At 54.4% G+C, this 22,449-nt stretch overlaps 1 pseudogene; it reads right to left on the reverse strand.

The window, feature by feature from the left end:
- Nucleotides 1–22,449, reverse strand: part of LOC139234789 (cGMP-dependent protein kinase 1-like) — a 125,362-nt pseudogene that overhangs the window by 15,858 nt on the left and 87,055 nt on the right.

A 22,449-nucleotide genomic window follows, 5' to 3' on the forward strand; every position in this document is an offset into this window, starting at 1 on the left:
AATTTCTCCTCATCTCTGTTTTAAATGGGCGGCCCCTTATTCTAAGACTATGCCCTCTAGTTCTAGTCTCCCCCATCAATATTCCAGGTGTGGCCTCACCAATACCCTGTATAGCTGTAGCAAGACTTCCCTGCTTTTATACTCTATCCCCTTTGCAATAAAGGCCAAGATTCCATTGGCCTTCCTGATCACTTGCTGTACCTGCATACTATCCTTTTGTGTTTCATGCACAAGTACCCCCAGGTCCCGCTGTACTGCAGCACTTTGCAATCTTTCTCCATTTAAATAATAACGTGCTCTTTTGATTTTTTTTCTGCCAGAGTGCATGACCTTACACTTTCCAACATTATACTCCATCTGCCAAATGAATCTAGAACTAGGGGGCATAGTCTTAGAATAAAACAGAGATGAGGAGAAATTTCTTCTCTGAGGGTTGTAAATCTTTGGAATTTTCTGCCTCAGAGAGCTGTGGAAGCCGGGACATTGAGGCAGCCGGGGGAGGGTTGTACGGAGAGGGTGGGCACACCTGATGATGAAGTCACAATGAGCCTCTTGCATGATCTGCTTCTCTGATCGAATGTGCTCCTGTTGCCGTGTGTCAACGATGTGGCGTTTTTTCAGAATCTTCATGGCGAAGGTTCTGCAATCTTCATTCTTCAGCTGCACCTGCGGAAGGCGGGGGGTGGGGGAGACAAAACCAGCCACAGAATTGGGAGATATTCAGCAACGCTAATTAAAATACATGTCAACATAAATAGTATTTCAGCTCCCCTGATGGTTCACTGGGTGAATGGTGTCCAAGTCGGATAGGCAGGTGGTGAAAGATAAAATACTGGGGCCACATCTTCAGTAAATGTCTACATTTACATACCGTGTACCATCAAGATAAGCCGCCTCCACCTCCCGAGCCTTCCCAGGCCTGCTCTCATATACATGAACCCAAGGGTGTCCCCAATTAATACCCACCATCCTAATACAGTGCACACCCAATTGGTATACATCACCTGAATACAATTACCAAATGGGGAGTGTTTTTTTTGTGGCACTGGGGCCTAGACAAAGGCCCCAGGCTCAACGCACCCAACCCCACCCCCCCACCCCGCCCCACACACACCCCTCCCCCCACCCAACACTGTTAGCTCAGGTGGTCGATGGGGAACAGAAGGAAGCCATTCAGTCCATCAAGCTTGTTCCACCATTCAATGAGATTATGGCTCCTAAAGAAATTAACATAAAAAATTGGACAGGAATAGGCTATGTGGCCCCTCGAGCCTTCTCCTCCATTCAGTAAGGTCATGGCTGGTCTTCGACCTCAACTCCACTTTCCCACCCGATCCCATATATCTCTTGATTCCTTTAGTGTCCAAAAATCAATCAATCTCAGTGTTGAACATAGAAACATAGAAAATAGGTGCAGGAGTAGGCCATTCGGCCCTTCGAGCCTATTCAACAACTGAGCCTCCACAGCCCTCTGGGGCAGAGAATTCTAAAGATTCACCACCTGAGTGAAGAAGTTTTTTCTCATCTCAGTTCTAAATGGCCGACCCCTTATTCTGAAACTGTGACCCCTGGTTCTAGACTCCCCAGCCCGGGGGAAACATCCTCCCTGCATCTACCCTGTCAAGTCCTCTTAAGAATTTTCTACGTTTCAATGGGATCACCTCTCATTCTTCTAAACTCCAGAGAATAAAGGTCCGTTCTACGTAATCTGTATCTTAACTCCATTTACCCGCCTTGGTTCCGTAACCGTTAATACCCTTGTCAACAAAAATATCGATTAGCTTCAGTGCTCCTGCCCACAGGCCTGGACAGGGGTGGTGGGTAGGTGTTCCGGGAGGAATATGTTAGGCTGACAGGGGCAGAGCGAGGTCAGGATGTGGGCCGTCCGTGACGCCACCCACTGTCGAATATCCTCCTGACTCTCCCGACCGCAGCCTGGCTCAGCACGGAGCGGGGGGACCGGCCCCAGAGCAGCACGCTGCGCGCGGAGACATCAACCCGAGAGACCCGCTACTGCAGCCTCCTGACTTACCAACTCAACACGGCCAAAGCCTCCGACTCCGAGGGTTTGACAGACACTGAAATCCGTACGTTCCAAGCTGGCAAAGAACACAGCCTCCGCCTCAAATCTGAAACAGATTGCAAACAGGAGAAAAATAAATCATTTGTCACTGATTCAGGTGGTGCAGGGGGAGCAGGACAGGCCATTGTGATTCAGTGAAAGAAATAGCGCCTTTCACAAGCACTGGATGTCCCAAAGCACTTTACAGCCAATGAAGTACTTTTGAAGTGTAGTCACTGTTGTAATGTAGGAAACGTGGCAGCCAAATTGCGCACAGCAAGCTCCCACAAACAGCAATGTGATAATGACCAGATAATCTGTTTTTGTGATGTTAGTTGAGAGATAAATATCAGCCCGGGACACCAGGGATAACTCTCCTGCTCTTTTTTGAAATAGTGCCATGGGATCTTTTACATCCACCTGAGAGAGCAGACGGGGCCTCGGTTTAATGTCTCTTCCGAAAAACGGCACCTCCGACAGTGCGGCACTCCCTCGGCACTGCACAGGGAGTGTCAGCCGAGATCTTTGTGCTCAAGTCCCTCGAGTGGGACTTGAGCCTATGACCTTCTGACTCAGAGGCGAGGGTGCTACCTACTGAGCCACAGCTGACACTCAGGAGGACGACCTGTGAGTAAAATGACTGCCGCATTACAACTGTAAGTACACGTCGAAAGCCACTTATTGGCCGGGATGTACTTTGGGGGGGGTCCCGAGGATGCGATGGGTGCAAGTTTGTTTGTTCTGCTGCTCCCTTACACCGGGGGTCAAAGGTCAGTCACCTCCCTGCACGGAGAGGTAAGCAGGAACTCGATTCGACAGCAACACGGGAAGGAGCCTGCCAATGGGGACCTGCGGCAGAACAATCGCTTGGTGCTCAGGGGAGGCAACCAGAAGTGGCGACGTAAATAATTGTAACAGTCCAACACAGGGAACGTGATTATAGCGCAGAAGGTCATAAGAATTAGGAACAGGAGCTGGCCATTCGGCCCCTCAAGCCTGCTCCACCATTCAATGAGATCACGGCTGATCTTCGACCTCAACTCCACTTTCCCGCCCGATCCCCATATCCCTCGATTCCCTTAATATCCAAAAATCTATCGATCTCTGTCTTGAATATACTCAACGACTGAGCCTCCACAGCCCTCTGGGGCAGAGAATTCCAAAGATTCACCACCCTCTGAGTGAAGAAGTTTCTCCTCATCTCAGTCCTAAATGGCCGACCCCTTATCCTGAGACTGTGACCCCTGGTTCTAGACTCCCCAGCCCGGGGGTAAACATCCTCCCTGCATCTACCCTGTCGAGCCCTGTAAGAATTTTGTATGTTTCAATGGGATCACCTCTCATTCTTCTAAACTCCAGAGAATACTGATACGCTCAACCCCTGCTTTCAGATCATAACATTTCATTGAGAAATTCTGCCTGCAACACAGATACTGAAGTGGGGGGCATCCCAGGCTAACAAGGTTTTAAAGATATAAATCATAGCTATCCTGGCTGACATAGGAGAAAATGTTATGTATGCAATAAAGGTTCAAACTGAGTACTGTTTAACGAAGCAAGGTACAATCTTGGCTCTGCTTTATTTAGGCCCAAAGTGCCTGACTCTCAAAATGGCTGGCCTTTTATACCAGAGCAGCACCAAGTGCGTGCTGCTCAGTGGCTTCCAACAATGACGCCATCTGGTGGCTACAAACAGAATGTACATACATTACAGACAAGTTAGGTGAATGTCCATATTAGTCAGAGGGAAGAGCTGATTCAATGGGCAGGCATGGGGTCGGTATTTCATGCTTCAGCTATAATTCTGAGATTGTTCTAAGTCCATCTGGTTCCTTGACGATGGTTCATAAGAACACAAGAATTAGGAGCAGGAGTAGGCCATTCAGCCCCTCGAGCCTGCATTCAATGAGATCATGGCTGATCTTTGACCTCAACTCCACTTTCCTGTCCAATCCCCAAATCCCTTGCTTCCCCTAGAGTCCATAAATGTACATAGTAACTATTTGTACTTAGGCTCCCTTCTGTGCATGTGTCTCCTGACACATGCACAAAACTAGTTAGGACTAATAGTCTCTAATAGTCTCGGACTCCGCCCCCCCCCCCACCCCAGCCCAAAAATTAATGCCAAAGCTTCCCTTTCGATTTGTGCATAATTACGCTCACTGGCACTGAGAGTGCGTGAAGCAAAAGCAATTGGTCTCTCCACCCCACTACTAAATACATGAGAGATCATTGCCTCAACTCCATATGGAGAGGCATCACAGGCGAGCTTGATCTCCTGAGATACGTCATAGTGAACTAACATGGTGCTCTCTACCAAGTTGCTTTTACATTTCTTGGATGCTGTATCGCATTCTTTTGACCACTTCCAATGGACCTGTTTTTTCAATAGATCATTCAGTGGGCGTAATACTGTAGCCAAATTTGAAAAGAACTTCCCATAATAGTTCAAAAGACCCAAAAATGATCGAAGTTCAGTGACATTCTTGGGAGTGGGTACATTTCTGATCGCATCCAGTTTTTCCTTGGTTAGATGTAAACCATCTTTGTCTACTCTGTTGAAATAACTCACATTTGCGAGCAGACACTCGTACTCTGTGCTTCTCTAGCTGTTTGAGGACTTCATTCAATATGTTATTAGGAATTTGCCTATTTGGTGCTGAAATTAGTATGTTACCTAAATAACACACTACCCCTTCAATACCTTGCAAAATCTGGTTCATTACATCTTGGAATATGGCAGGGGCGGAAGACATTCCAAATGGTAGCCTATTAAATTGATATAAGCCTAGATGAGTATTTATAGTCAAGCATGACTTGGACTCCTTATCTAAATCAAGCTGTAAGTAGGCATTCGTAAGATCCAACTTTGAGAAAATCTGATCCCCTTTCAGTGTTGTGAACAAATCTTCTATATTTGGCAATATATTGGGGACATTACCCTCTAGAACCTGGTTTACAGTTACTTTATAATCACCATACAATCTTATCTTACCAGCGGACTTAGGTACAACAACAATGGGTGTAGCCCAATTACATCGATCTATCTTAGAAATAATGTTCTCAGTCTCTAGTCTTTTGAGTTCTTGCTCAACTTTCTCCTTGAGTGCATATGGTACGGGACGTGGCTTGCATTAAACTGATCTAGCATCCTTCTGTACCTTGACACTCGCCTTGAAGCCTTGGATCGGACTGCCCGTTTCGCAGAATACCTTCGGATAACTCTTGATGACATCATCCTTTGACACAAATCTCGTTACAACACAAAAAAATCTCACTCCAATCCAGCTTCAGTGATCCCAACCAATTTCTTCCTAGTAAGGCAGGCTTGTCTCCTGCCACTACTATTAGAGGCAAGCTCTGAACTTGATCCTTGTAATTCACTAATATGGTGATACGACCTACCACCGGAATGTTCTCTCCCGAGTAGCCTCTCAGCTCTATCTTGGTTTTCTCCAGTGGGAAATCCTGCAATTTGTTGAGGTATAGCCATTCCGGTACTACACTCACGGATGCACCAGTGTCGATTTCCGTGGGTATGTTGAATCCTGCAACTTCTATGTGGATTATGATACTTTTCAAATTGCCGTCCGTTAACCTCGTGCTCCTGATGACGTTTAACTCTAATATCTCCTCGTCCTGTTGTTGTTCTTCAATGCTATGTAGTCTCTGGGGATTTCTACTCATCGCTTTGAAAACTGGTTTACCCTTCAGTTGGCATGCCTTCACACGATGCCCAGTTTTCCTGCAGAAGAAACACTCTGCCTTCACATATGGACAACTTTGAGCAATGTGTTGTCCCAGGATGCTCTGTTCCCAGTTCCAGTTTCTGAGACTTTGGGGCCCCACCGCCTTTTACTTTGAACCTGCAGGCGATTCACCTCGGTTGTCTGATGACTGAAATTAGTATGAAATTCTTGAGAATACTGGTCGGCCATGCTCATCGACCTAGCTGTCTGACAAGCTAAATCAAAAGTCAAGTTAGACGTTGTCAATAACTTTCTTCTGATCACATCATTTTTCATCCCACAAACAAAGCGGTCTCGCAATGCTCGGTTCTGAAAGTCTCCGAAATTACAGTGAATAGATAGTGTTTTTAATGCCACAATGTACTCACTGATATTTTCTTCTGCCTTCTGATTTCGTATTCCGAAATGATAACTTTCAGCAATTTCTAATGGAACGGGGCTGTAATCTTGTTCTAACTTGGTTAGAATCTGTTTCAGCATGGTATCCTTTGGCTTGTCAGGCATAAGCAAATTTATCAGCATTTCATACAACTCGGGCCTGGCCTCAGTTGAGAATATAGCTCTTTTTCGTTCCAACAACACCCGGTTATTGTCTTCATTACCAGGAATTATTTGATGATATTATTTGCAGTGAGAAACATTTCTAGCCGATCCACATACGCTCTGAAACTTTCACGGTCACGTTGAAAAGGCCCCAAATGACCTTTAACTCCCATAGGGGCAGCCATTTTGACTCTGACAGTTTAACCAAGTGTTCTCGTAATTTACCTCAGATTTGTAGCTGTTTCCAAAATCAGAGAAGCTCTCAAAATCTCTCTGTCGGCTGGCTGAATCCTTCACCAACAAAAATTGCTTTGTATTATCCGATTACATCCCATTCTCGTCGCCAAATGTCATATCTTCGGAGAGCACACAACACACAACCTGTAAGATGGCTGCAGGTTCCGGAATCTTCTGACTTGCTGGTCAGGTGACCTGCTCTTTATTAAACAGCACTAGCTGCAGTAACACAGGCATCCACAGTGTGGAGCTACAGACATTAATACTCAAACCCCCTTGCGATCTGTGACTGGGTTAGGAATGAGGAGTGGGGTGGGGGGAACCGCTTGTGTGAGCTGCAAACACACGCAGCAGACTTGCGTCGCTCAGACTGCATATGGCCAGCCTCACAGTAAGCTCTCTGCGTTCTCAGTGGCCCACTGTCGCATCGTGACTGTCCCGATTTGAGTGGAGGTGAGGGCCCTGAGGCAACAGAAAACCCGCGTCAAGTGGAGAGGAGAACCTCGGTGTCAATCCCCAATGCATTCATACTCACTTCGCCTGGATCTCCGCACTCTCGTATTCTTTGCTGGATACATCTTCCAAGCCTCCAATTAACTGTCGGAATGAGCTGCAGACAGAAAAAAATAAAATTGTTTAGACTGAAATGGCACAGATTGCTCCATAATCGATGACCTCGCTGACCAACATCATGCCTCTCAATTCAGAGGAGACATCGTTCAGCAAAGTATTATTGCTCTTCATTATAACGTGATTACACCGGATATACGGCACAGAAACAGACCATTCGGCCCAACCAGACCATGCCGGCGTTTATGCTCCACTCGAGCCTCCTCCCGTCTTTCCTCATCTAACCCGATCTGCATAACCCTCTATTCCCTTCTCCCTGTGGTGTTGAGTTCCACATTCTCACCACTCTCTGGGCAAAGAAACTTCTTCCGAATTCCCTATTGGATTTCGTGGTGACTATCTTATACTGATGGCCTCTAGTTATGCTCTTCCCATCGAGCATCCACTCTAACAAAAGCTTTAATGATTGTAAAGACCTCTATTAGGTCACCCCTCAACCTTCTTTTTTCAAGAGAAAAAAGACCCAGCCTGTTCATCCTTTCCTCATATTTCTGGTAACATCCTTGTAAATCTTCCCTGCAGCCTCTCCAGTGCCTCTATATCCTTTTTATAATATGGTGACCAGAACTCCAAGTGTGGTCTAACCAAGGTTCGATACAAGTTTAGCATAACTTCACCACTTCTCAATTCTATCCCTCTAGAAATAAACCCATCTACCTGGTTTGCTTTTCTACGGCCTTGTTAACCCGTGTCGTAACGTTTAGCGATTTGTGTATTTGTATTCCGAGATCCCTTTGCTCCTCCACCCCATTTAGATTCTTATTTTCCAAATAATATGTGACCTCCCTATTTTTCTTACCAAAATGCAACAGCTCACATTTATCTGTGTTGAAATTCATTTGCCAATTATATGCTCATTCGGAAAATATGCCCATTGATGTCTTCCTGTCAGTTGTGGCAGTTCTCCTCAGTATTGATTATCCCCCTGATTTTGTGTCGTCAATTGTAATGGGATTGGCATTTAGTGAACATCGTTTCCCCCGATTATAATAGGATTAACCAGTCATTAACCAACACATGGCAACCTGCTATAGAGAGATGACCAGTCAGTGACCAACCCGCTGGAGCGAGATCACCAATCATTAATCAATGACTAACCCACTATACATGTGCGTAGTGCCTCAGTGTCAGTGGTGGCTCAGTGGGCAGCACTCTCGCCTCTGAGTCAGAAGGTTGTGGGTGTAGGTCCCGTTCCAGAGACTCGAGCACATAAATCTAGGCTGACACTCCCAGTGCAGTGATGAGGGAGTACCGGAACATTGTGATCAGACACCTCCTAACCTCTCCTAACCTCTCCTACCCTCTCCCCCCGCTCTCCCACCACCATGTCATCTCCTGCGAGGCACAAAACCAGAGAAAAACTCAGGGACGATAAGAGTAAAAATACTCCAGAAAATTCCCTTCCCACCCCCTCAGGAGATGGAAATCAGTCCAGAAGCTCACATGGACCAAGTGTTATCTAGGAAGACACTTGCCTTCTCTATGATGTGATCTCTGCCCCAGTCAGGAACCGGTCCGGCTCCCCGTTACAGGAGTGCAGAAAGGCAGTGCCCACCACACCAGCCGCAATATGTTCATAGGATTAAATAGGAAGTGGCAGATACCACACAGCGGGAGTGCGTTGGCCCATCAGGACTCTAAGTGTGGGTCAGGTGGGTATCTGCGCTCCAGTTTCTGAATTTGAAACATTATATGTAAAAGAAATAATTCAAGCTACTCACTCTCTGTCAATCACCAGGCAGATCACGTCCTCTGCTGCGATGATGTTGGCCAACCTTACATCCTCCCTGGGTGGAGGGAAGAGAAAATACGGACTTAATCATTCGTGCAAACGTGGGGCAACTTCTTTCACCATCCACACGGGTCTGCTCGGAACAACACAACCTTACCCACAGTGGGGGGAGGAGGCCTTATCCAGATGGCAGGCTGACCTCTGACCTCCGGAGCGTCACGTCCCACCCAGCCCTGTATGTCCTGCTCCAGCAGTGGTAACGTTTCCTCAGTCTTGGTGCACTCCATTCTCGTCCTCGTCCTCCTTCCCACCGCACCCTGCCCCAGGTTCCAGCCCCTCCCCTTACACTCCGCACCGGCACTAACATCTCCCTGCCTCACTGAGCACAAGTTAGCCCAAATTACGTACAAACGTGCCACGCCTGGACCGGATGCCAGACCTTGTTCCACCGCAGTGAATTTGCTCTTTCTAAAGATGGCCGCCACACCCGCCTTTCCTCTCCTGGAGACAGTCACTGCTTTTGCTGGGGTATGTCCCTTCAGGTGCAGTTGGCTCTTCTCTCCTGCGTGAGTTTAGACAGTGAGTGGCAGCAGGTTGGGGGAGGGTGGGAGGTGGGGGGGTGGGGGGTGCGGAGGTGGTGGTCTCGGGGGGGGGGGGGACAGGGGGCGGAGGTGGTGTGGGAGGAGGCGGAATGGGGGGGTTGGAGGGATGGAGAGGCGGCGGTGAGGGGGACGGAGGAGGAATGGGGAGCGGAGGAAGAATGGGGGGGGCGGAGAGGGAGGCGGAGGGGCAGAGGTGGCGAGGGATGGAGGCGGGGGGGAGGGATGGAGGCAGAGAATGGACTGTAATCAGGAACAGGAACCCGGGGCTGGTTTTCCTTTGGGTAACCCAGTGAGACCAACACTTGCTCCCCATTGCAGCCCGGATAAATCAACTCACGTCATAGAATCGTACAGCACAGGAGGCCATTCGGCGCACCATTGCCTCTTTGAAAGAGCTATGCAAACAGTCCCACTCTCCCTGCTCGTTCCCTGGTCAGGGCCTTTGCCCTGGCCTGCACCACACCAGCCCAACATCAGTCCTTTATTTTAACGTCCACAGCTGTTGCACGTTGGGAAGGTATGAAAAGTCCGCGATTTCCTGGCTGGGGCACGTGTGCACAATCTGAGAGAGCGGACAGTAGGCATACCCGTGAAGCGCCTTCTCTCCAAACCAGTCTCCCCTGGACAGGGAACTGGGAAGCTCTGCCTCTCCGCCCGCTGAGTCCTCCTGCGTCACATTAACCTGCGGTCAAACACAAAGCGGATGCAATTGGGCAACGAACAGAAACTGTAGGAACAGAGGGTGAGCAGATCTGTTATACTGATCCAACTCAACAGTGCCACCGAGAACAGCTGATCCACCATGAAACTTGGCCGAATCAATTCATAAACCATTTCCCTCGAAACATGGAGTGTCCATATATAAACCCCCGAACCCCTCGATTAGATTCCAGCCTGTAACTCACTCCCGGGTATCTGTTATTCGATCTATAAACGCCTCCTGAACCCCTCGATTAGCTGGTATCTGCTGTGAATGGGCCAGGTATGAGTGGGCCAGGTGTGAGTAGGCCAGGGTGTGAGGCCAGGTGTGAGTGGGTCAGGTGTGATTGGGCCAGGTGTGAGTGGGCCAGGTGTGAGTGGGCCAGGTGTGAGGCCAGGTATGAGTGGGCCAGGTGTGAGTGGGCCAGGTATGAGGCCAGGTGTGAGTGGGTCAGGTGTGATTGGGCCAGGTGTGAGTGGGTCAGGTGTGAGTGGACCTGGTGTGAGTGGGTCAGGTGTGACTGGACCAGGTGTGAGTGGGTCAGGTGTGAGTGGATCAGGTGTGAGTGGGTCAGGTGTGAATGGGCCAGGTGCGAATGGGCCAGCTGTGAGTGGGTCAGGTGTGAGTGGACCAGGTGTGAATGGGCCAGGTGTGAGTGGGTCAGGTGTGAGTGGGTCAGGTGTGAGTGGGTCAGGTGTGAATGGGCCAGGTGTGAGTGGGTCAGGTGTGAGTGGGTCAGGTGTGAATGGGCCAGGTGTGAGTGGGTCAGGTGTGAGTGGGTCAGGTGTGAGTGGGTCAGGTGTGAGTGGGTCAGGTGTGAATGGGCCAGGTATGAGTGGACCAGGTGTGAGGCCAGGTGTGAGTGGGCCAGGTGTGAGTGGACCAGGTGTGAGTGGACCAGGTGTGCGTGGGTCAGGTGTGAGTGGGCCAGGTGTGAGTGGACCAGGTGTGAGTGGGCCAGGTGTGAGTGGGCCAGGTGTGAGTGGACCAGGTGTGAGTGGGTCAGGTGTGAGTGGACCAGTTGTGAATGGGCCAGGTGTGAGTGGGCCAGGTGTGAGTGGACCAGGTGTGAGTGGGCCAGGTGTGAGACCAGGTGTGAGTGGGTCAGGTGTGAGTGGACCAGGTGTGAGTGGGCCAGGTGTGAGTCGGCCAGATGTGAGTGGGCCAGGTGTGAGTGGACCAGGTGTGAATGGGCCAGGTGTGAGTGGGCCAGGTGTGAGTGGGCCAGGTGTGAGTGCCCAGGTGTGAGTGGGTCAGGTGTGATTGGGCCAGGTGTGAGTGGGCCAGGTGTGAGTGCCGAGGTGTGAGTGGGTCAGGTGTGAGTGGGCCAGGTGTGAGTGGGCCAGGTGTGAGGCGGTCAGGTGTGAGTGGACCAGGTGTGAGTGGGCCAAGTGTGAGTGGACCAGGTGTGAGTGGGCCAGGGGACCAGGTGTGAGTGGGCCAGGGTGTGAAGTGGGGCCAGGTGTGCATTGGGCCAGGTGTGAGTGGGCCAGGTGTGAGTGGGCCAGGTGGGAGTGCCAGTGTGTGTGGGTCAGGTGTGATTGGGCCAGGTGTGAGTGGGCCAGGTGTGAGTGCCGAGGTGTGAGTGGGTCAGGTGATGAGTGGGCCAGATGTGAGTGGGCCAGGTGTGAGGCCATGTGTGAGTGGGCAGGTATGAGTGTGCCAGGTGAGAGTGGGCCAGGTGTGAGTGTCCAGGTGTGAGTGGGTCAGGTGTGAGTGGGCCAGGTGTGAGTGGACCAGGTGTGAGTGGGTCAGGTGTGAGTGGGCCAGGGGTGAGTGGACCAGGTGTAAGTGGGCTAGGTGTGAGGCCAGGTGTGAGTGGGTCAGGTGTGAGTGGCCAGGTGTGAGTGGGTCAGGTGTGAGTGGGCCAGGTGTGAGTGGACCAGGTGTGAGTGGGCCAGGTGTGAGGCCAGGTGTGAGTGGGTCAGGGGTGAGTGGGCCAGGTGTGAGTGGACCAGGTGTGAGTGGGTCAGGTGTGAGTGGGCCAGGTGTGAGTGGACCAGGTGTGCGTGGGCCAGGTGTGAGGCCAGGTGTGAGTGGGTCAGGTGTGAGTGGGTCAGGTGTGAGTGGGCCAGGTGTGAGTGCCCAGGGTGATGGGCCAGGGTGAGTGGGCAGGTGTGAGTGGACCAGGTGTGGAGTGGGCCAGGTGTGAGTGCCCAGGTGTGAGTGGACCAGGTGTGAGTGGGTCAGGTGTGAGTGGGCCAGGTGTGAGTGGGTCAGGTGTGAGTGGCCAGGTTGTGAGTGGACCAGGTGTGAGTGGGCCAGGTGTGAGTGGGCCAGGTGTGAGTGCGCAGGTGTGAGTGGGCCAGCTGTGAGTGCCCAGGTGTGAGTGGGTCAGGTGTGAGTGGGCCAGGTGTGAGTGGGTCAGGTGTGAGTGGGCCAGGTGTGAGTGGACCAGGTGTGAGTGGAACAGGTGTGAGTGGACCAGATTGAAGTGGCCAGGTGAGGCCAGGTGTGAGTGGACCAGGTGTGAGCCCTGTCACTGGTGCTACACTTACCTTGCCTTTGCTGATGATGAAGGAAAGTGTCTCCGCTGGCTCCCTGCCTGATGATGTAATCGCCCTCTTGATAATGATTCTGCAAAGTAACGTCAGATTGTCACAAAGTAACTGGGGTAACGCTGTCCCGTGACCCAATGGGTGAACACCCTACCCAGTGTGGTACAGAGCGACGGCTGGAGATGGGCTTCTGATGGTCAGACACCCGAGAGCAGCAGGTACCCGTACAACTCATCGTTCCAGCTGACTCAACACAACCTCATACATAAACCTGAGTCAGAGAGAGCGGGAGGAAGAGGGAGAGGGCAAGAGTGGGGGACAGGTGAGAGAGAGAGAGTGGGGATGAGGGAGATAGAGAGAGAGTGGGGGAGAAAGAGAGTGGGGGGAAGAGCTGGGAGAGGGGCGAGAGCGGGAGAGGGGCGAGAGCGGGGAGAGGGGGCGAGAGCGGGGAGAAGGGGCGAGAGCGGGAAGAGAGGTGAGAGCGGGAAGAGGGGGCGAGAGCGGGGAGAGGGGGCGAGAGCAGAGAGAGGGGCGAGAGCGGGGAGAGGGAGCGAGAGCGGGGAGAGGGGGCGAGAGCGGGAGGGGGGCGAGAGTGGGGAGAGGGGGCAGAGCGGGAGGGGGGCGAGAGTGGGGAGAGGGGGCGAGAGCGGGGAGAGAGGTGAGAGTGGGGAGAGAGGACGAGAGCGGGGAGAGGGGCGAGAGCGGGAGGGGGGCGAGAGTGGGGAGAGGGGCGAGAAGCGGGGAGAGAGGTGAGAGTGGGGAGAGAGGACGAGAGCGGGGAGAGGGGCGAGAGCGGGAGGGGGGCAAGAGTGGGGAGAGGGGGCGAGAGCGGGGAGAGAGGTGAGAGTGGGGAGAGGAGGACGAGAGCGGGGAGAGGGGGCGAGAGCGGGAGGGGGGCGAGAGCGGGAGAGGGGGCGAGAGCGGGGAGAGAGGGCGAGAGCGGGAAGGGGGAGCGAGAGCAGGGAGAGGGGGCGAGAGCGGGGAAGAGGGGGGCGAGAGCGGGGAGAGGGGCGAGAGCGGGGAGAGGGGGGCGAGAGCGGGGAGAATGGGGGCGAGAGCGGGGAGAGGGGGCGAGAGCGGGGAGAGGGGGGCGAGAGCGGGGAGAGAGGGCGAGAGCGGAAGGTGGGCGAGAGTGGGGAGAGGGGGCAGGAGCGGGGCGAGGGGGCGAGAGCGGAAGGGGAGAGTGTGGGAGAGGGGCGAAGAGCGGGGAGAGAGGGCGAGAGCGGGAAGGGGGAGAGAGGTGGGAGAGGGGGCGAGAGCGGGGAGAGGGGGCGAGAGCGGGGAGGGGGCGAGAGTGGGGAGAGGGGGCGAGAGCGGGGAGAGGGGGCGAGAGCGGGAGGGGGGCGAGAGTGGGGAGAGGGGCGAGAGCGGGAGGGGGCGAGAGTGGGGAGAGGGGGCGAGAGCGGGAGGGGGGCGAGAGGGGAGAGGGGCAGAGCGGGGAGAGAGTGAGAGTGGGAGAGAGGACGAGAGCGGGGAGAGGGGGCGAGAGCGGGAGGGGGCGAGAGTGGGGAGAGGGGGCGAGAGCGGGGAGAGTGAGAGTGGGGAAGGACGAGAGCGGGGAGAGGGGCGAGAGCGGGAGGGGGCGAGAGTGGGGAGAGGGGGCGAGAGCGGGGAGAGAGGTGAGAGTGGGGAGAGAGGACGAGAGCGGGGAGAGGGGGCGAGAGCAGGGAGAGGGGGCGAGAGCGGGGAGAGGGGGGCGAGAGCGGGGAGAAGGGCGAGAGCGGGGAGAGGGGGTGAGAGCGGGGAGAGGGGGCGAGAGCGGGGAGGAGAGGGCGAGAGCGGAAGGGGGCGAGAGCAGGGGGAGAGGGGGCGAGAGCGGGAGAGGGGGCGAGAGCGGGAGAGGGGGCGAGAGCGGGGAGAGGGGCGGAGAGCGGGGAAGGTGGGCGAGGCGGGGAGAGGGGGGCGAGAGCGGGGAGAGGGGGCGGAGCGGGGAGAGAGGGCGAGAGCGGAAGGTGGGCGAGAGTGGGGAGAGGGGGCGAGAGCGGGGCGAGGGGGCGAGAGCGGAAGGGGGAGAGAGTGGGGAGAGGGGGCGAGAGCGGGGAGAGAGGGCGAGAGCGGAAGGGGGAGAGAGTGGGGAGAGGGGGCGAGAGCGGGGAGAGAGGTGAGAGCGGGGAGAGGGGACGAGAGCGGGAGGGGGGCGAGAGCGGGGAGAGAGGTGAGAGCGGGGAGAGGGGACGAGAGCGGGGAGAGAGGTGAGAGCGGGGAGAGGGGACGAGAGCGGGGAGAGAGGTGAGAGCGGGGAGAGAGGTGAGAGCGGGAGGGGGGCGAGAGCGGGGAGAGGGGGCGAGAGCGGGAGGGGGGCGAGAGCGGGAGGGGGGCGAGAGCGGGGAGAGGAGGCGAGAGCGGGAAGAGGGGGGGCGAGAGCAGAGAGAGGGGGTGAGAGCGCGAGGGGTGCAAGAGCGGGAAGAGGGGCGAGAGCAGGGAGAGGGGGCGAGAGTGGGGAGAGGGGCGAGAGCGGGAGGGGGGCGAGAGCGGGAAGAGGGGGGCGAGAGCGGGGAGAGGGGGTGAGAGCGGGGAGAGGGGGCGAGAGCGGGAGGGGGGCGAGAGCGGGAAGAGGGGGCAAGAGCGTGGAGAGGGGGCGAGAGCGGGAGGGGGGGCAAGAGCGGGAGGGGGGCGAGAGCGGGGAGAGGGGGCAAGAGCGTGGAGAGGGGGCGAGAGCGGGAGGGGGGCGAGAGCGGGAGCCGGGCGAGAGCGGGAGGGGGGCGAGAGCGGGAGGGGGGCGAGAGCGGGGAGAGAGAGCGAGAGCGGGGAGAGGGGGTGAGAGCGGGGGGGGTGAAGGAGGGGAAGGGGGAAGGCGGGGAGGGGGTGAGTGGGGTTAGAGGGCGAGAGCGGGGAGAGGGGGCGAGAGCGGGGAGAGGGGGCGAGACCAGGGAGAGGGGGGCGAGAGCGGGGAGAGAGGTGAGAGCGGGCGAGAGCGGGGAGAGGGGGCGAGAGCGGGGAGAGGGGGCGAGAGCGGGGAGAGGGGGCGAGAGCGGGAGGGGGGCGAGAGCGGGGAGAGGGGGCGAGAGCGGGGAGAGGGGGCGAGAGCGGGGAGAGGGGGCGAGAGCGGGGAGAGAGGTGAGAGCGGGGAGAGGGGGCGAGAGCGGGGAGAGAGGTGAGAGCGGGGAGAGGGGGCGAGAGCGGGAGGGGGGCGAGAGCGGGGAGAGGGGGCGAGAGCGGGGAGAGGGGGCGAGAGCGGGGAGAGAGGTGAGAGCGGGGAGAGGCGGCGAGATCGGGAGGGGGGGCGAGAGCGGGGAGAGAGGTGAGAGCGGGGAGAGGGGGCGAGAGCGGGAGGGGGGCGAGAGCGGGGAGAGGGGGCGAGAGCGGGGAGAGAGGTGAGAGCGGGGAGAGGGGGCGAGAGCGGGGAGAGGGGGCGAGAGCGGGAGGGGGGCGAGAGCGGGGAGAGAGGTGAGAGCGGGGAGAGGGGGCGAGAGCGGGGAGAGACGGCGAGAGCGGGGAGAGAGGTGAGAGCGGGGAGAGGGGGCGAGAGCGGGAGGGGGGCGAGAGCGGGGAGAGAGGTGAGAGCGGGGAGAGGGGGCGAGAGCGGGGAGAGACGGCGAGATCGGGGGGGGAGGTGAAGGCGTGGAGGGGGGAAGGCGGGGGGGGTTAAGTGGGGTTAGGGGGCAGGGAGACCAGGGAGAGGGGCGCGAGTGGGGTGAGAGGGCGAGAGCGGGAGGGGGGCGAGAGCGGGGAGAGAGGTGAGAGCGGGGAGAGGGGGCGAGAGCGGGAGGGGGGCGAGAGCGGGGAGAGAGGTGAGAGCGGGGAGAGGGGGCGAGAGCGGGGAGAGGGGGCGAGAGCGGGGAGAGACGGCGAGATCGGGGGGGGTGAAGGCGGGGAGGGGGGAAGGCTGGGGGGGTTAAGTGGGGTTAGGGGGCAGGGAGAGCAGGGAGAGGGGCGCGAGTGGGGTGAGAGGGCGAGAGCGGGAGGGGGGCGAGAGCGGGGAGAGAGGTGAGAGCGGGGAGAAGGGGCGAGAGCGGGGAGAGGGGGCGAGAGCGGGGAGAAGGGGCGAGAGCGGGGAGAAGACTTCCTGTTTGTGAGCGAGTTACTGGGAGAAAACTGTCAAGTGGAGCAGGCGTCCCCCTCAACAAATGGGAGGAGACATGGGGGAAAGGGGGAATGTGGTCGCAAGCTCATTACCTCCTCCAGCATGTCAGCCAGTTTACTCAACACTTCCTCCTGGAGATCCTGGAATGAGGGCACACTGTGGAGAGAAAGAAGAGGTGGTGTTTGAGGGGGGCGGTTTGAGGGGCCATGCTCAGTGCTCACCACTGCTCCCTCATCACACCCTGCCGAGGGAACACAAAACCAGAGGCCCCATTAATAATCCCGCCATCAAACCATATTATCGGAAATCGCACATTTCAAAAGCCACGGCTTTGTTAGCAAATCATTAATGGTGGAGGGGTTCCAGCCATCGCCCAGGTAAAGAGCTATCCCACCCCTCAATACATCTGCAAACCACCTGTTGGAATCTTCGGCAAGCAGCCGCTGTCAGTATCTGGCTCCTTCACTCGATGGCCGCTTTCTGTCTCCCCCTCGAACCAGGATCCAGTTAACCTCCAGCCAGAATCTTTCTTATAATAGCGAAGAAAGGAAGGAGTGACGGGAGGAAGGTGCAAGACGGAGAGAAACAGAGAATGTAAAAATAAAAAAAGACTTGCATTTATATAGCGCCTGTCACGACCGCCGGACCTCTCAAAGCGCTTTACAGCCAATCAAGTACTTTTGAAGCATAGTCACTGTTGTAATGCGGGAAACGCGGCAGCCAACTTGCGCACAGCAAGCTCCCACAAACCAGATAATCTGTTTTTTGATATGTTGATTGAGGGATAAATATTGCCCAGGACACCGGGGTTAACTCCCCTGCTCTTCCTCAAATGCCGTGGGATCTTTTACGTCCACCTGAGAGAGCAGACAGGGCCTCGGTTTAACGTCTCATCCGAAAGACAGCACCTCCGACAGTGCAGCACTCCCTCAGCACTGCACTGAAGTGTCAGCCTGGATTATGTGCTCAGGTCCCTGGAGTGGGGCTTGAACCCACAACCTGCTGACTCAGAGGCGAGAGTGCTGCCCACTGAGCCACAGTCTGACACTTTGGCTCGGGAAATGTAAGAAAATTATATCAAATAAAAAGCTGTATTTCCTTTCTCGTGCATAAATTGGGAAAAGTTTACCAAGAAAAAAAGTGAACAATGGGCTAATTTGTTTTGTTGGACACGTTGTTTCTTCCTTGCTGGGCTGGGAGCATTTATTGAGCACATTGGGAACAGAAGCTTGGCTCAGAATAAATGTTAATCAGTAGGGTCTACTGTTTCCGCGGCATAGCACTGTGAGGAACAGTCCCTGACCGAGTAATGAAAAGGTCAGAGCCCCTCAAGCAGTGGAACATAGACAGAAAAAAATGCAGCCTACAGCAACCTTCGGGTATATCTGCAGACTCGCGCAATGCAGCTACGCTAAGATACATGGGTAACATTGAGGAGTTTGACGGCTGTAATGTATGCAGCGGTGAGTATGCTCACAGGTTTGTAGAGCCTGTTGCACCCTGTGCGGAGGGGAGCGGGCAGGTCCGAGGGCCTCCTCGTAGGACTGCTCCTGGGCACGGCCAAGGGGGCCATCAGCCGGTCCAGGCAGCGGGCGGTCGAGGGGGTCGTTCAGCCCGACTGCCTGCCTCTCTTCCGCGGTTACATCCGGGCCAGGGTGTCCCTGGAGATGGAGCACGCGGTGTCCACCGGTACGCTCGCGGCCTTCCGCGAGAGATGGGCGCCGGAGGGACTGGAGTGCATCATCACCCCCGGCAACCAAATTTTCATTTGACCGTTTAATGTCTAAAGTTGAATTTGTTTAAGTTTGTCGGTTTTAGTGCCCCCCTTTAATCGGGGGCACTTGATTTATGGTTATCAACTAATATAGTTGTAAAGCTGTGACATTTGCCTGCTCATCAAAGGAAATTCTACCAAAATCTCTTCATGAAGAAAATTCCATCCTCGTCCCGCTCCCTGTAATGTATTTGCTTCATGGCTTCTTTGCTTAAGAATTCATAGCAACACACTGCTTTTAAGAACTAGTTGGTGTATTAACAAAGGTTTAACAATCACACTACATATTACCAGTTCATCCACCATTGACTGGCTAAGCCACTCCCAACTCAACAGCTCTACAACTATTTTTGTAAAACCATAAATCAAGTGCCCACTTATTAATGGGGGGGCACTAAAACCGACAAATAAACCATTAACTTTTTGCCATAACTTAAATCAAATTAAAATTTGGTTGCCGGGGGTGATGATGCACTCCAGTCCCACTGCAGCTATAGCTAGCCGTATCCTCAAGCTCCACGTGAAAGACGGTAGGGTGTTCGGGCGGTATCACTGTGCATCGTTGGATTGTTCTTGGGGATAGTGAGGGACATCTCAATATATTAACGCTAAGCACAAAACATTAGTCCAGCAGCGTCATCGAGAAGTCTGGGTAACTGACAGGTTGTGCATCGCGATCGGAACAGATCAATGGGCATCTCAGCAAGGCAAACAAGCTCGGCAATTACAGTACAGACATGATGCCACATAACTGACACCCTGTGAATCTTTTTGAAGCAATGCATTTGAAGTTGTGTGTGACAGCTTTATCTGAATCTGCGAAGCACAGTTTCTCAATCGTTTAGTTCCAGGATATTGTCAGAGACTGGAACTGTGTCCCGGCTGTGTAGCAGCAGACCAGCAGTGACAGGGCTGGGCAGACGATCTGGTACTGGATGCTCACCCAGGAAGGCGACACCGTGTGACGGGGCTACTTTGAGGCTGTAATGTGTGCACCTGTGAGTAACTGTGGAGCTGTTGAGTTGGGGGTGGCTTAGCCAGTCACGTGATGTTCACAAGACTCAATAAAACCCCAGCCAGTTGGGTTCAGGGGATCCACGATGAGGCAGGTGGTTGTGAGCCCGGTGGATGAACTGGTAATGTGTAGTGTGATTGTTAAACCTTTGCTAATAAACCCACTAGTTCTTAATAGCAATGTGTTGCTATGAATTCTTCAGCAAAGAACCCAGGAAGCAAATACTTTACTGCAAATGCACTGTTTCCGACTTTCACCTCCGTAACATTGCCCGTTTCCGCTCCTGTGAAGCACCTTGGGACGTTTTATTGCTTTATGCCACGATATAACTATATAGGCTGCTGTTTGTATCGAGTGTTGCCCATTTACCTGTTTAACATTCAATAAATTTGTCTGATTTATAGACTGAGCTTCCCACTGATTGATTGTACTCTCTTCCTGCCTTATAAAGTGGAGATCGGGCAGTGACGAGTGATAAATTCCGTGAGAACACCAGCGGCAGGTCGGGGCCATAAAAGGAGCGGCGAGCAGCGGCCCGGGAGCAGCACGGGCTGCGACAGCAGCGAAGAGTGATGTCATCAAGGTCCAGGTCGGTGATTGGAGCGTGGGCAGGTACAGCAGGAGCGGCGAGATCGGGGCGAAGGAGCGGCGAGATTGGGGCGAAGGAGCGGCGAGATTGGGGCGAAGGAGCGGCGAGATTGGGGCGAAGGAGCGGCGAGAGACTGTGGAGGGACGTGACAGGGGCCCAGGGGAGGCGTGAGTTTGGGGCCAGGGGCCCAGGGGCAGCACGGGCCCAGCCCACACTGTGCGATATGTGTGCGCACTAGGTCCGTGCATCGGAGCTGGTCTCTAGTCGTCTTGGTTAACCCTTGCCACTGGACCAAGACCTCGCTCTGTCAAGCCCGTGTGGTGGCTGGTGTGCAACGGCCACCACACGTTAAAAAGATCCACGCACATCTTCCACCCTTCAGGATGTAGTTCGGGATCTGGAATATTAGGTCCTTCATTGGAACCCCTGTGAACTCATCCCTTTTTTGGCAAGTCATCCTCGCTTCGAGGGACTGCCTATAATGATGATAATGGTGATAAATTCCAATCAGCTAGATTACAGTACCAAAGGTTCTCTGTTTGACCACAGTTACAACAGTCACTTTCATTTATATATCGCCTTTAATGTAGTAAAACGTCCCGAGCAGCTTCACAGGAGCGTTATCAAACAAAAGTTGACTTTGAGCCAAAGAAGGAGATATTGGGACAGGTGACCAAAAACTTGGTCAAAGAGGTAAGAAAGAAAGACTTGCATTTATATAGCACCTTTCACGACCACCGGACGTCTCAAAGTGCTTTACAGCCAATGAAGTACTTTTGGAGTGTAGTCACTGTTGTAAGCTGGGTTTTAAGGAGTGTCTTAAAGGAGAGAGAGAGGTTTAGGGAAGGAATTTTAGAAACCAGGGCCTCGGCAGCTAAAGGCACGGCCGCCAATGGTGGAGTGAAGGGAGAGCGGGAAGCACAAGAGGCCAGAATTGGAGGCAAAAACAGTATTGCGCTCCGCTAGCCCCCCCTGGAGGCGCTAACGGGAGGGTGCACAGAACAGGGGAGTTTTGGCCCAAGGTGTCCCTTACCTGCTCAATACCCGGTAACAATACTTTAGTTTCTTCCAGATTTGACTATTCCCATTCTCTCCGAGACAGCCACCCTCTGTAAACTTGAGCACATCCCAAACACTGCTGCCTGTTTCCTAACACACCAAGTCCCGCTCGCCCATCACATTGTTGTAATCGATTATTGACTGGAACGTGGCCACTGAATTAAACAAGTTGAATTGGAAGGTTGTGCTGATATGGGGTCGGAAACCTCGCGGATGTTTCTTGCCCCCGCGGTCAGCGAGTGTGTGACAGGGGAATGGGTCACAGAGTTCGGGAGCAGCAACTCACCTTCTGAGGAACTCCATGTGCTCGGCATGTTTGATCAGCCCCGTCCGCATCATAATCGTTTGGAAACATTGTCTGTCGATGGCCCAGAGCTTGATGTTGGTGAGGGCTGCAAAACAAAAAGGGGAAGAAATCTCAAAAACAGGCGTTTATATAACACACGGACGTGAATCTGCCATTTCTCCAATATACTTCCTGTATGGCTCAGAGACATGGACCATGTACAGTAGATACCTTGAGTCGCTGGAGAAATACCACCAACGATGTCTCCGCAAGATCCTACAAATCCCTTGGGAGGACAGACGCACCAACATTAGCGTCCTCGACCAGGCCAACAACCCCAGCATCGAAGCACTGACCACACTCGATCAGCTCCGCTGGGCAGGGCCACATTGTCCGCATGTCAGATACGAGACTCCCAAAGCAAGCGCTCTCCTCGGAACTCCTTCACGGCAAATGAGCCAAAGGTGGACAGCAGAAACGTTACAAGGACACCCTCAAAGCCTCCCTGATAAAGTGCAACATCCCCACCGACACCTGGGAGTCCCTGGCCAAAGACCGCCCTAAGTGGAGGAAGTGCATCCGGGAGGGCGCTGAGCACCTCGAGTCTCGTCGCCGAGAGCGTGTGGAAACCAAGCGCAGGCAGCGGAAGGAGCGTGCGGCAAACCTGTCCCACCCTCCCCTTCCCTCAACCACTGTCTGTCCCACCTGCGACAGGGACTGTGGTTCTCATATTGAACTGTTCAGCCACCTAAGGATTCATTTTAAGAGTGGAAACAAGTCTTCCTCGATTCCGAGGGACTGCCTATGATGATACCTGCAGTGGGCTATTGCAGCAAGAGTGAGTGAGGGAGTCTGTTTTATGTTTCATGCTCATGCTCAGATCCCGTTGTGTCGATACATGTACCGGGGTTAAACCCCTCCACAGACACAAATCCTCTGCCGATTGTTG

The sequence above is a fragment of the Pristiophorus japonicus genome, chromosome 22, assembly GCF_044704955.1.
Source record: "Pristiophorus japonicus isolate sPriJap1 chromosome 22, sPriJap1.hap1, whole genome shotgun sequence".
NCBI classification, from domain to species: Eukaryota; Metazoa; Chordata; class Chondrichthyes; family Pristiophoridae; genus Pristiophorus; species Pristiophorus japonicus.